We start from the raw sequence: 14680 nt of genomic DNA on the forward strand, positions 1-14680 counted from the left end.
TCAGATCCAGACCAGACTGAAGTTAACGGAAGGACTGCTAGTCCTGATCTACACTTGAGCGTTATTTCAGATTAACTCCCCTTATTTCAAAATAAAAAGTTGAGCGTCCATGCCACCAAGCCCGTTATTTTGAAACTAGCCAATTAGCCCATCATAAAATGGGATTTTCAGATCTCTCCTCCACGTTGGTCTTCTTTCCTGAGCCTCCAGTCTCTCGGTCCATGTCTCTCTCTCTCTCTCTCTCTCCTCCTCCTACTTGCCTCCTCCCCTCTCTCTCTCAGCTCTCCTCCGCCTCCTGCCTCTCTCTCTGTCTCGCTGTTTCTCTTCTCCTCCCCCTCCTGCCTCTCACTCTCTCTTTTTCTTCTCCTCCCCTTCCTACCGCTCACTCCGGGGACTGCGGACCTCAAATGGCTGCATGGGGAGTGTAGAGCCCAAATGGTCGCTTGCGCCACTTGCTCCCATGCGGCAGCCCAGCTGAACAGCGCAGAAGTCAGCCGAGAGCCACTGCGGGAGGCAAAGGGGAGGCGGAGCGGTGACATTCACAGCCAGGGGGCGGGGCCCGGAGCTGCTGTCATGCCGCACATCACCTCCCTGCCCCCCTTCACCTCCTGCTGTGGCGCTCGGCTGACTTCTGCGCTGCTCAGCCAGACCACTGCGGGGGAGCAAGCGGAGCAAGGGGCCTTTTGGGCTCCCATGTGGCAGCCCAGCTGAGCGGCGCAGAAGTCAGCCATGGCGGAATGGTGAAAAGGGGGTGGGACGGTGACGTAAATGGCCAGGGGATGGGACCTGGCCGTGTATGTCAGTGCTTCATCCTCTTCGCCTCCCACCGTGGTGCTCGGCTGACTTCTGCACCACTCAGCCTCGTTGCCACAGGGGAGCAAGCAGAGTAAACGGCCATTTGGGCTCCCCTGCGGTGGCCCAACTGAGTGGTGCAGAAGTCAGCGGAGCGCCATGGCGGGAGGCAAAGGTTGTGAATCAGGCAACAGCGCCACCCAGAGGGAACAGCCAGCATTTCAGCGTTACAGAGTCACAGACATTGGGCTACTATATATATGATAATAACTCCTGCTTTTCACGAGGAATACTGCTTATTTCAAAATAGTTATTTGAAACTAGTGATAATGTGGATGCTCCACTGCTGCCATTTCAAAATAACTACTCCCCAGAGGCATTCAAAGTAATTACTCCCCAATGCTTCCTGGGGTTTTCAGGGTATGTCTACACAGCACGCTTATTTCAAAATAAGCTATTTCGGGATTTTTTCCAAAATAGCTTATTTCGAAATACCACGTCTACATTGCAGGGAAGCCTCAAAATTAGACCAAGGCAGGCTTCCCTAATGTGGACGAGCTACCTCAAATTAGAGCCCCAGAAGGCACTGGGGAGTAATTACTTAGAATGGTCCTAGGGAGGAGCTATTTTGAAATAGCAACAGTGGAGCATCCACACTACTGCTATTCTGAAATATCTATTTCGGAATAAGTGTTATTCCTTGTGGAATGAGGTATACAGATTTTGAAATAAGCCATCCATTATTTTGAAATTATTTTGAAATAATGGAATTACTGTGTAGACACTCGCATTGTTATTTTGAAATAATGTCAGTAATTTCAAAATATCTATGCTGTGTAGACACACCTGAAGTTGAGAGAGTGCCTTCACATTAAGGAACCCTGTGTCATATTAATTGCAAGGCTTCCCTGTAGTGTGGACACGGTATTTTGAAATAATTATTTTGGGAGTAATTGTTTCAAAATAAGTAATTTCAAAATAATTTCCTAGAGTAGACATGTCCCTAGTGATTTCAGTAGGCTTTAGATCAGGTGCCTAGCTGCCTTTCTTTTGGGGTATGTCTATACCAGTGTTTCCCAAATGGCGTTCCGTGGAACACCAGAGTTCCGTGGAGTGAAAATAAGGGTTCCACAAGAAAATTCCATTACAATAACATTTTTTGATTTAAAAATAATTAATTTTTAAGCAATTATTAATTTTCTTGAAGATAATTTTCATTTGTGTTCATTTGTGTTTGCACGATAAGTGTCCTTGTGTAATGCCAGCTTAACCAGAGAGTGGGGACGATGATGTCACTAGTCAGCGGTGTAGTCAGTCAGTGCTGTGATCACCTGTTATATACCACTGTAAGTGCCCGTACTCACTCTCAGGGAGTCTTACAAAGTTAGCTATCGCATATCACTCACTGGAGAAGCGCACACAATTAGGGAATCACTCATAAAACCATGCACAAAAGATATTGTAAGGTGTATGTTTGATGAGGAGTCTTGTCAAAAAGTTGAGGCTGTGCCTCCATCAAACAATAGTGTCACGTGTCGTATTTACGATCTTGCTGCTGACATCGAGAAGGAGCTTATTTTTTCGCAGCATTTATGTGATACATATCCATTACAATTAAACGAGGCCTCTGATGTCGCAGTTTTGCTTCCGTTTGTCCGTTATGATTTTGATAAATTTATTGAATATGACTTGCTTGTATACGAATTTTTTCAAAACAATACTATTGGTGAGAATATATTCAATTAGCATGTGCTTATTATCCTTACTTATTTGTGGTGTACTTTTTCAGCTCAATATATAAGACTGTTATTAGGGGTACCATGAAATTCTTTCCAGTTTAAAAGGGTTCCGTGGCTAAATAAAATTGGGAAACACTGATCTACACAGCAAAATTATTTTGAAATAACTAGTGTTATTTCAAAATAACTTAGTCTGTGTCTACACAGCAGGTAGTTATTTTGAAATAATGTAGAAATACTGTCAAGCTGGAGGACTTCTTACTCCGACTCCTGAAACTCTTATTGTATGACAAATAAAGGAAGTTGGAGGAAGAGGGCTCTATTTCGAAATACAGCCTCTCCCCGACTTACGAATGAGTTACGGACCAAACACTTGGCCGTAAATCGAAGCGTTTGTAATTCGGACCCCATTGAGTTACATGGCAACAACGCTGCTCATAAGTGCGGATTGTGTTCGTAACTCAGGGACCACATTTACGAGCGCTTCGGTCATAAATGTGAACAGTCATAACTTGACTGTTCACAACTCAGGGACTGACTGTAAGTTCTGTGTAGATGCTCCGTATTTTGGAATAAGCTATTTTGAAATAAGCACGCAATTGACATAGCTCAATTTGTGTAGTTTATTTCGAGTTAAGCCCTGTTGCATAGAGGCACCCTTGGCGAATTACAGTTCTCCACTCCCATGTTAGAGGAATTTTTAAATGCAAACTAATTTAGGGGATTTACAAACTCATCAATAACTTGGATAAATAAGGGATACCAACTAACAGAAACTTTTAATTCATGTTTATGTAGGACAATTGTCTCTGCCTCCAGTTGTTCACCATGCTTCAGAGCTGGAGAAGTTATTCACCGTGAACAAGTGGGTTAAAAAACAGCCACAGGAGGGTTTTTTCTCAACAATTTCATGGGAATGGATTCATGGTTTTTTAAATCAATCAATAAATGAACAGTTTAAAATATTGTATACTATCTATAAAATATTAATGGTCAGTTGAATTAATACATTCAGGTTAGATAACCAATCAACTGCATTTGACAAATTTGCCTCTTCTATTGCAAATTGGTCATAGTGATTCAGACCCTGTTTGTGTTAAATGCTACTAATCAAATGATTGTCAGTACATTTTGGGCTTGTTCACTGACAGCTTGTAGTGAGTAATCAGTGTCCTGAGCTGCCTTTATTCTCATTCAGATAAAGAAAGGTAGAGCTAGAAGAAGCCTCAAGTGATTATTCATGTAAGCCCTGTACTAAGGCAGGACCACTTACTCTTAGATCATCCCTCACAGGTTTATCTAAAATAGTGTTGAAAAAGTCCACTGATGGTGATTCCACAATCTCTCCTGGAAGCCTATTTCAGAGCTTAGCTGTGCTTATAGTTAGGAAGCTTTTCCTAATATCTAACTTAAATCTCCCTTGCTGTAGATCAAGCCCATTATTTTTTGAAGTGCTGCACCTAGAACTAGAAAACTGTACCACGTAGATTGGGAGAATTGCCTTTCATGTCTTACATAATGATGCTTCTGACTATATACTCCAGAATGACAGAATGATATAAGCCTTTTTTTGCAACTTCATCATACAGTTGACTCATTCAGTTTAAAATCCACTGTAACATCCAAATCTTTCCAGCAGCGCCACTAGCTAGCCAGTTATTCCCCATTTTGTAGTTGCACATTTGATTTGTCCTTTCTAAGAGTAGTTTCACCTGGCTTTATTGACTGTCATCTTGTTGATTTTAGACCAGTTCTCCCAAGGAACAAACAGTTTGAATTCTAATCCTGTCCTCCAAAGTTCTTGCAGTGCTTCCCGACATGGTGATAGAAATGTAGCCGTGTTAGTCTGGGGTAGCTGAAGCAAAATGCAGGACAATGTAGCACTTTAAAGACTAACAAGATGGTTTATTAGATGATGAGCTTTCGTGGGCCAGACCCACTTCCTCAGATCAAATCAAAAATATTTTCTTCCACTATTTGATCTGAGGAAATGGGTCTGGCCCACGAAAGCTCATCATCTAATAAACCATCTTGTTAGTCTTTAAAGTGCTACATTGTCCTGCATTTTGCTTCAGCTGTCCCGACATGGTGTCATCTGCAAATTTTATAAGCACACTCTCTATTATACAAGTCATTAATAAAATGTATTGATTCATTCTAGACCCAAGACAAACCTTCACAGGATCTGTTCCCACAATTTGACAGTGAAGTATTGCAAACTACACATGGGGTATGTCTACACTACCCTCCTAGTTCGAACTAGGAGGGTAATGTATGCATACCGCACTTGCTAATGAAGCCCGGGATTTGAATTTCCCGGGCTTCATTAGCATAAGCGGGGAGCCGCCATTTTTAAATCCCCGCTGCTTCGAACCCCGTGCAGCGCGGCTACACGGGGCTCGAACTAGGTAGTTCAGACTAGGGTACCTATTCCGAACTACCGGTACACCTCGTTTCACGAGGAGTAACGGTAGTTCGGAATAGGAACCTAGTCCGAACTACCTAGTTCGAGCCCCGTGTAGCCGCGCTGCACGGGGTTCGAAGCAGCAGGGATTTAAAAATGGCGGCTCCCCGCTTATGCTAATGAAGCCCGGGAAATTCAAATCCCGGGCTTCATTAGCAAGTGCGGTATGCATACATTACCCCGCTAGTTCGAACTAGCGGGGTAGTGTAGACATACCCTGAGAGAGTATAGTCTTTTAACCAGTTTTGCAGCCACAATTTAGACTACATCTCCCTCGTTCGCTTACGAGCATGTCACGTTGGACTATGCCAGGGGCCTTATTATAGTCAAGATATGCAACATCTATAATTTCTCCCAACCACTAGGCCAACAACCATGTAAACGAAGGAAATTAGATAGGTTTGGCGTAATTTTCTCTTGAAAAATGCATACAGACTATTTCTTATAACCCTATTATAATCTATATGCTTACAAATTGAATTGTATAATAATTTGTTCCAGTATCTTTCCAAGTATTAAAGTCAGGCTGATTGGTCTATAATTCTTCCAGTCCTTTTTCTTTGCATTTCTCTGATGTTCTGGGACCTCATCTGCTCTTCATTGGGCCTCAAAGATAATTACTAATGATTCAAAAATGCCTCATAGGATGAACTTCATCAGGCCCTGTTGACTTGGATAATCTAAAATATCCAAATAGTTGTTAACCTGTTCTTTCTGTATCCTGGCAGTCCTTTCCCCATGTTGTTCATATTAATAATATTAGGTATCTTATCACCATTAACCTTTTTACTGATGACCGAAGCATATTTGGCATTAAACATTCCAGTCTTCTAGTTGTCATCTGTTTTTAGACGTTCTTCTCTGACAAACAGAAGACCTACACTTTCCTTTATGTTTGTTTTGCCTTTCATGTATTTATAGACTCTTTCCTTACTGCCTTTTATATGCTGTGAGATGAGTAACTCATTTTATGTCTAACCTTTCTGATTTTTTCCCTACACATCTGTGCGATTCTTTATATACATCCTTAGTAATTAGTCCATGTTTTGACTTTTTGTAGGACCCCTTTGGGATTTTCAGATCATTAAAATCTGATGGAGTAACACTGGCCTCTTATTAGTCTTCTAATCTTCTCTTCACATTAGGATAGTTTCTTAAATACTGTTTCTGAGACACTGTCAGCTCTTCTATAGCCCTTTTTCTCTTAGATCGGGGTGGGGAATCTATTTGGGGTTGAGGGCTTCTGACTCACAGAAAAATCAGTCCAGGCCAGGGGCTGTGGGGAGGAGGTGGGGGGGAGGGGCTGGGGTACCAGTGTGGGATCCCCAGTTCTGAGCCCCTGGGCATTAGGTCCCCCACCCTGTCTTAGATTTTCTTTCCATGGGACCTCACCTACTAGTTCCCTAGGTTTGTTAAACTCTGTTTTGGGTGGTTCATTTTCCTTATTTTGTTGCTCAAACTCTTTAATTTCCTAGAATTATGAAATTTTCATCTGTCTACGAATACTGCAATACTAGATACCATGCCTATCACGACTGTATCTAATACTCAGAATTCAGTATTCATATTGATTTTTGTCCACTGAGTCATACCCCGGTCTTTCGTTAGGGGGCAGGCAAAGGGGGCAATTGTCCTGAGACCTGGTGTTTCACAGCAGTAGCAGCAGCTGGCGTCCCGGACCCTAGAAATCTCCTCCAGAGTGCCATGCAGGAGCACCAGGCTGCATGCTCCGGGTAGCGCTAAGACTTGGGCAGATGGCAGGGGGCGCATCACACTCTGGGCAGCCCTGAGAGTGGACTGCTGGTGGGCCCATCTCTTCTGCCTTTGACACCCCCCCCCTTCCGCCCTCCTTACCCAGCAGCCCGCGGAGGCTGTTGGATCTGCTGGTCATATGGATTTTGTTCAGATGACCTAAAGTGATCACTTTTAGAGGGAATAGGTTCATTTGCTGATGAATGCTTCTATTCAGCACTTTCCTAAGCATTCCTACCTACAATAGTCTTACAAATGTTTTCTGACATGTGAATAGCAAGTGGTCAAATCCTCACTGCAATTCGAATTTCAGAAATGTGTTCATCGGTGTTTCTCAAACTGTGCTCTGCAGAGCCTCAGGTCTCCACGAGACATCTCCAGGGGCTCTGCGAGGTTGACAAACTAAAAACATCAATAGGTACAACACATACCATCAGTGGACCGCTGGGGCTCCACATACATTTTTACACATGTAAAGGGCTCCGGAGCCCAAAAAGTTTGAGAACTGCTGGTGTTCATTAATAGTTTTACCCACCTCTACCCTCAGGCATTCAGTACCTCTTTTTTCCCCTTTGGATTATTTCTCTCCTACATTAATTCTGCTAGGCTCAATCATGCAGTCCTTATTCCAACCAAAGTCCCACTTATTTTGCCTCACTGGGGACTACAGCATCAGACCTTCAGTTTTAAACCTTCTAAAGAACCCTCATTCCTCAGTACTGCAATACCATACTGTGCAGTCTATGGAGGATCCAGCACTGCTCCTAGGTTGGTGGCATTTTTAGCAAATGCATGCCTGGAATTCTTAACCTGACCAGTGCTTTAAAACAACTGAACAAGGCACCAAATGATGAAAAGCAAATTTTCATGAACTGAGTTCAAAGACTAAAGTAAAACGGAGTTAGAAATGTACAGCTTAATGTTCTTTACATTAGCAGAACAAATAAACTCTGGTTTTCCTTACTGACTGTTAACCACAACAGCCTACAACTTACTCTATTTCTTCTGTGTTCATTTAATATTGTGATTTTCTTTTTATTTTATGGACTAGAAAACATCCAGTTTTCTGGTTGGAGCTTATGTAAAGAAAGCATAAAAGGATTCATTACTTTTTAACTACTAGCAGAGAAGGGAGCAGAATGCATGTATTATTTTCTGTAAGCCCAGCATGACTATTTCAAACCATGCATTGGTAGGATCCAGAGCTACATGAAGCAACATATATGTAATATAATTCCTCTAATAAAGTCTCTATCCAGTTAGCTATAAAGCAATATTTTTACAGCATGGAAGTGAAGATTGGATTTTTAAAAATTTGTTGCAATATATTATAAACCAAATGTCTGGTTTGTGTCTGGACCTCAGTTCAGTACTACACTTCTGCACATGCTTAGCTCTCATTGACTTTAAAGGTAGGCATCTGCTTAAGTCAGTGGTTTTCAAACTGTGGTCTGTGGACCACTTGTGGTCCGTGGATGCCTTACAGGTGCGTCATAGCTCAAGCTCAGCCCTCCCTCCTCCCTCTGCAGTGTGGAACCTGCACTGGTCTTCCAGTCTCATGGCTGCTGGGAAGCTGGAGCACCAGCTCTGGCTTCCTGCTCGGAGGGCGTGTGGGTGTTTGTGTGTGAAGAAAGCCCCAACCTTCCCCGCCACAACCAGCTCACGGACAGAGATAGAGCAAGTGGTTCCATGCGCTGCCACTCCCCACCCCCACCCTGCTGAGGGGATGGTAGCGCAGTGACATGCTGTGTGGAAGCTTTCCCCGCTGCTCCCATTGGCCAGAGTTGCGGCCAATGGGAGCAGCGGGAGGCTGTGCCTGGGAGTGACAAGGGCGCAAAGCCAGATAAGCATTCCCCCCTTATACGCAGACCTGCACCCCAGTCACCCTCACACATTCCCAAGACTCTTCACCCCCAGCTTTCTGCTGCATCCTTCCTTGCTCCTGCACCTTCTCTCCTGGCCAGACATCCTATCCCCAGTCTGCTACTGCACCCTTCCTCCTCACCACACACTGCACCTTCCCTTGCTCTTGCTCCCTCCCCTCTGGCCAAACACCCTACTCCCAGCCTGCTTCTGCACCCTCTCCCCCACCCAGACCTTGCACCCTTACCCCCTTTAATACCCCACCTCCCACCCACATCCTGAACCCCCATCCCTATCCCACTCACTGGCAGTCCTGTCCCACACACTGAACCCCTCATTTTTGTCCCCACCCTGGGACCTGGGGGGGTCCACAAAATCCAGTAAACCCAGAACCCCAGAAGAGTAAATCCAGTCCATGGGAACCCTGAGCCTCAGTCCTCCCTGCCCCTTCCCTCATGGGGCTGGAGTGCCAGAGGAGTGAGGTTTCTCAGATGAGGGCCACATCAGTGAGAGTTGGCAGGCTTTGGAGGGGGGTTTTTGCGTCTCCCTTGTGTGGTCTCCAACTGATTTTTCTGTGGGTCAGTGGCCCCCGATCTAAAAAAGGTTCCCCACCCCTGCCATAAATAAAGAAACCCGTTGTGTTGGACATACATTAATATTTTACTTTGTTTAAAATGAAGTTTGATAAACTAAAGTTAAAGTGCTTAATTTGTTTAATAATGGAATATTTCCTTTCTTTCTTGTTAAATTAAACTGTTCTCCCTAGCTGCAGCACTAGCAAAATGGCTCGGGTGTAATTATGTAATTAACGGCAAATTTCCATTAGCAATTGGTGGTCCACGGAAAGGTTTGCATTGAGCCAGGAGGGCCGTGGGCCAAAAAGGTTGAGAACTATTAGCTCAAGTGCTTTTATAAAGGTGTGTAGAGTTAAGATTTTGCTGAAGGAAGATTTTCAGAGGCATACAGGACAGTTAGGTATCCAAAGTCTATTGACTCTGAGCCTGAGGGACACATAATTGCTTTCTACCCAGTTGGAGATAAATCCCTAAAAGCTGAGCCACCTTCCTTATGTAAGTCCTTGATTTTCTCTGGAGTACTCATGCAAGTAAAGTTACTTAAGTGAGTATGATTTTATAAGGGGCTCTGGATGTAAATAAAATTGAGTAAATAAAATAATACTTGATTGAAATTGCTGTATTTCCAATGTGTCTCTTTCTAATTGAGAATTCCAATGTATCTTTATGGGACTGTCTAAATATTATACTTGTTTGAATACAAAATTCAAAAGGAATTCATTGTAACCACACAGTAATTGAACTAGTGGGTTAAACAGAGGAAGAGAGAGAATTTGCCTCAGGGCGTAGGGTCCTTGAATACCATCTTTACCAGAGACTAAACATTGCAAGCCACCCTGCTGGTAATGGATGGGCATTTTAAAGAGGTAAATGGTGAACAGTGATGTAGCTTAATTGGAGCTGTTTGTTGTGCATTCATTGATGAAATGCCAGCCAAACTGAGTCAGTTCGAAATGACATGTTTATGTAACATCAAAGAGGCTGTGCTGACTTTACATTAGATCTGTGACAAATGTATACATTGGAGCCGGGCTAGCCATTTAGCCCTGCTCTACTTACTTTTCCTTGTAAAGAGAAACATTTGCAATTCTGCTCACACTGGTCGCTTGGTGAATGTGGGCAATGTTGTGTTCGCAACATAGACAGAGAAGTTGTCGAAAAATGCTTCTGGGCCTACCATAGTAAACATATATTCACACACAGTGACTAAAGGCCTGCTTCTTGCTGCCTCACAGAGAGACGCAGTCAAAGAGAAGAGAGCCTACCAGAACACTGCTGTGTGCTCTAGCCGCCAACTATTTGCAGCTTACACTTTTTCAAAAAAAAAAAAAAATCTAGTTCCTAAAAAACAATGAGCAGTCCTATGGCACCTTAGAGACTATATATATATATATATAGTATCATGAGCTTTCTGTGGGCTCTTCTGAAGAAGTGGGTTTTTTCCACAAATGCTCATGATACTCTATATATTTTTGTTAGTTTCTAAGGACATGTTTACACTCAGAAATTATTTCAATATAACTTATTTCAAAATAATAACTCCCAAAATAACTATTTCTAAGTAGTGTGTCCATACTACAGAGAAGCCTCAAAATTAGTCCTAGGCAGGCTCCCTTAATGTGGACACATTACCTCGACTGAGAGCCCAGGAATCACTGGGGAGTAATTACTTTGAACATATGAGGAGTAGTTATTTCAAAACTAGCCAATAGCCCGTCATAAAACGGGATTTTCGGGTCTCTCCTCCATGTCCGTCTCTTTCTCTCACCCTTCTCCTCCTCTTCCTGCCTCCCCCTCTCTCTCTCTCAGCTCTCCTCTGCCTCCTGCCTCTCTCTCCGTCTCTCTTTCTCTTCTTCTCCCACCCCTGCCTCTCACTTGGGGAACTGTGGAGCCCAAACGGCTGTTTGGGCTCCATGCTCCCTGTGCGGGGACAAGCAGCACAAGCGGCTGTTTGGGCTCCATGCTCGCCATGCAACACGAGGACCACAGACCCCAAATGGCCGCTTTTGCCACTTGCTCCCCTGCGGCAGCCCGGCTGAGCGGCACAGAAGTCAGCCGAGCGCCACGGTGGAAGGCAACAGGGCCCCCCAGAGGCAACACGTAATGCTACAGCGTTACAGAGTCACAGACATTGGGCTACTATATATGATAACAGCAGCGGAATGTCCACACTTCTGCTATTTCGAAATAACTATTGTGAAATAAGCATTATTCCTTGTGGCAAGCAGGAGTTATTATTTTGAAATAACCAGCCTCTTATTTCACAGTAATAGGCTTGGTAGTGTAGACGGGCTGCTTATTATGTCAAAAAAGGGGGGTTATTTTGAAATAACTCCCTAGTATAGACCAGGGCGAAGGTGGCACAGGGTTACTTGTTATTTTTAAAGTTACAGATTAACATGGCTACCTCTGGGTGCATCTACACTGCAAGCTTCTTTCAGAATAAGCTTTTCTGGAAGAGAGTATGACCGTTCTTATGTTCTTGTATTCTGTTCTTTCTTGCCATCTCATGGTCATAGTCCCATATGACTGATTGTTCATGTGTTGACCACATGAGTATTGTTAGAGTTTTTAAATAACAAAACATTGTGGTAAAAGTTATCTTTGATGTACAATATTTACTGCTTTCTTTTTTTTCCAGCAAAATAAATGGCACTTACTATAATGTATCCAGCATTCATGACCATTTCATATTACTGCTTCTCCAAACTATGCCAAGGTGAGAAGTGCCATCACATCCTGTGGTGCATGGCTGCCATCTTTTTGGCTGTATTGGTATTTTAATTAGCCGATTATTTTATCTACCCTAAGTTACCTATGTACTATGATGGGAGGCAAGGAAGGAAGTGATCAACATTATCCTATTTGCAGGTGGGGGAAGGAGGCAGACTGCGACCAAGGCGGTGGGGCAGAAAATCATTGGACCACCACAACTCAGTTTCCTCTAGTTATAAATAAAAATCTGTGAGATACAATATAGAAAGCATCAGCCGGACCTGAGACTGAAAGCACTGGATCAGCTCTAGAAGTCAGTCGTGTGTGTTAATCAACAACATGGGGAGGAAAAAGCATGTCTGTTGAACTACAGTTGCTCAGACCCTCTGAAAATATCCATTGGCTACCACTCTAGGATAAAAAGTTTGCCACAGTTGCTAGCCAGCTTTAAAAAGCTGTTGCTCCTGGAGTAGTGAAAAATATAAATAGAAAAATAAAAATAGAAAAATATCTACTAATTTCTTCTTAATTTACCCTCCTAACCAGGCAGCAAAGTGAGTAGGAAAAACACAACATGTAGTAAGAGTGTTCCCTGCCATACGTCATTCTCAGTGATATTTAATGCATCTTTTCCCTCCTAGCAATAGATAACATATTTAGGCCTAAGGGAGCAGGCTGTGAACGGGGCTCTTGAGCACCTGTTTCCCCAGAGACTCAAACCACTTTTCCCATGAAACAGGAGACCGGAATATAGAATAACAGCATTTTATCATACCTCCAATGCTTCTCCATAGATCCAGATGGCAAGCAAGCATGGTGCACTCAGGTAAGCAATTTGTTTCAGGCTCTTTATGGTGAGTGTTGGTACAGCTTTCAAATGGAAAGTATATACTGAGTATATTGGGAACCTCCCAGTTCCATCAAGTAGATCTGTACCATGCTATCTGGTACACTGGATTGCTAGACATTGCTCGTTGCATTGGTGAAACAATTTGACAAGAACTGTTGCTTGATCTTTTCTTCCGCAGGCTAGGGGAATGTTACACTTATGAGAGTACAGGGGTTTATGGAGGCATCACAGACTATCAGACTTGAAGGCTGAGTTCCTCTTTTTAACCACCCAACAGTGTCACCAATATATCTGAGCCTAACGTGGAAGGGACCAACTCTATGGGGGAGAAAGGTATTTCAATCTCTGGACCTATTCAGTCATTAGCCTCTCTGTGCTCAGACTTTCAGTAGCAAACACCTGTCGATCGGGGAGACAACCAAAATACTGTATTATGTATATCACCAAATAGCCACCCTATTTGTATCTACTTTCCCTCAGTACCATCCTGGGCTAAATTTGACCAGTGTCCTAAAAGTGCAAGGTTCTATGTCACATCACCAATCCCTCGTTTCAATTGTTATGGATGGCAGCTACAGCTGGGGACTGAGAATCAGAGTTCTAGGGCTTGTTTGGAGCCATCTCAGTAGCAAGTCCCCAAATGTGCAGTTCAACATACCCAGCAAACAGTAAAGCAGGTGAAATAAAGACTGAATGTATTAGGAAGTTTCTCAGCATTTGCTGAGGATGTACCCATGGCTGTCTGGTCATGTGGTGCTAGCTCGTTCCTTGGTTCCATCTGAAAGTGAAGCAGAGCTGAGGGTGCCCTCACACCAGAGCTCACTGGTTACCATGGTCTGGGACTGCAGCCATCACCAGTTCTTCCACCCATAACAGGTCCAAGGCACCACATGCAGCAGCTTCCAAGCAGCCCTTTGTATAATTAATTAGCAGCCACTTTTGCGCAAGAGGCTTTTGAGCAAAAAGGAGCTGTGTAGATGGCTCCTTTTTGTGCAAAATCCCCCTCTTGCACAAGAGCCGTTCTTCCTCATTTTTTCAGGAAAACAGCTCTTGTGCAAGAGGGGTTTTTTGCACAAAAAAGAGCTGTCTACACAGCTCCTTTTTGTGCAAAAGTCTCTTGCGCAAAAGTGGCTGCTAACTGATTATGCAAATGAAGCATGGCGATAGTCCACTCTGTGCTTCATTTGCATAAACTTTTGCGGAAGAAGGCTACAGTGTAAATGTAGCCCTGAGAGATTGTTTCAGGCCAGACCTGATTCCTCATCCTCCTTTGCCTCCCCGAGAAATATTTACATTTTAACAGTCAACTCCCACAGAATCCTTTGCCCAAAATATTGGACTAACAGTACGTCCCTTGGAAATACTGATAGAAATGTAGCCGTGTTAGGCTGGTCTAGCTGAAACAAAAAACAGGACTATGTAGCACTTTAAAGACTAATAAGATGGTTTTCCGAAAAGTATACGCTGCCACCAACCTTGAGGACAGTAGTGTTCATATTCCATATTTCCTCCTTCTGGCCAACACCGAGTTCTGACCCATTGGCCACGCCCATGCCATTGCTCCTAGCTTGAGCACAGGTCCCTTCTCATGGTCCCTGGTGAGCAGCATCACAGTGGTAGGCGTGCCGTGGGTTCTGGAGCAGAGTGTGAAGCGGTGTGATTTGAATGGGATGGGAATTCATAACCTGCTAGAAGCAGGACTGACATATCCTCCCTTTGGATTTTATTGTATTTAAATTCTGGTTGGGACCACCTGAGTCAGTTTGGTGTCACTGCTGTTGGGAACAATGAGAAGTGGTAACCGTTTGGAAAGAGGGATTTTTTTTTTATTATTATTAATGGCAGCTCTCCAGTTTCACTCAGAAATAGGAGATGGCAGCAAATTGGAAAGAGAGCAGTTCTTTGTGTCAGGGCCTGGGAAAAAAAGACA

General features: G+C 43.5%; 1 long non-coding RNA gene across 2 annotated transcripts in view; it reads right to left on the minus strand.

Moving 5' to 3' along the window:
* The window catches only part of LOC142830325 (uncharacterized), a 190666-nt gene that overhangs the window by 122724 nt on the left and 53262 nt on the right, over positions 1 to 14680 (minus strand). The gene's annotated exons all lie outside the window — the stretch shown is intronic.

This window comes from Pelodiscus sinensis, chromosome 7 (genome assembly GCF_049634645.1).
Source record: "Pelodiscus sinensis isolate JC-2024 chromosome 7, ASM4963464v1, whole genome shotgun sequence".
Taxonomy (NCBI): domain Eukaryota; kingdom Metazoa; phylum Chordata; order Testudines; family Trionychidae; genus Pelodiscus; species Pelodiscus sinensis.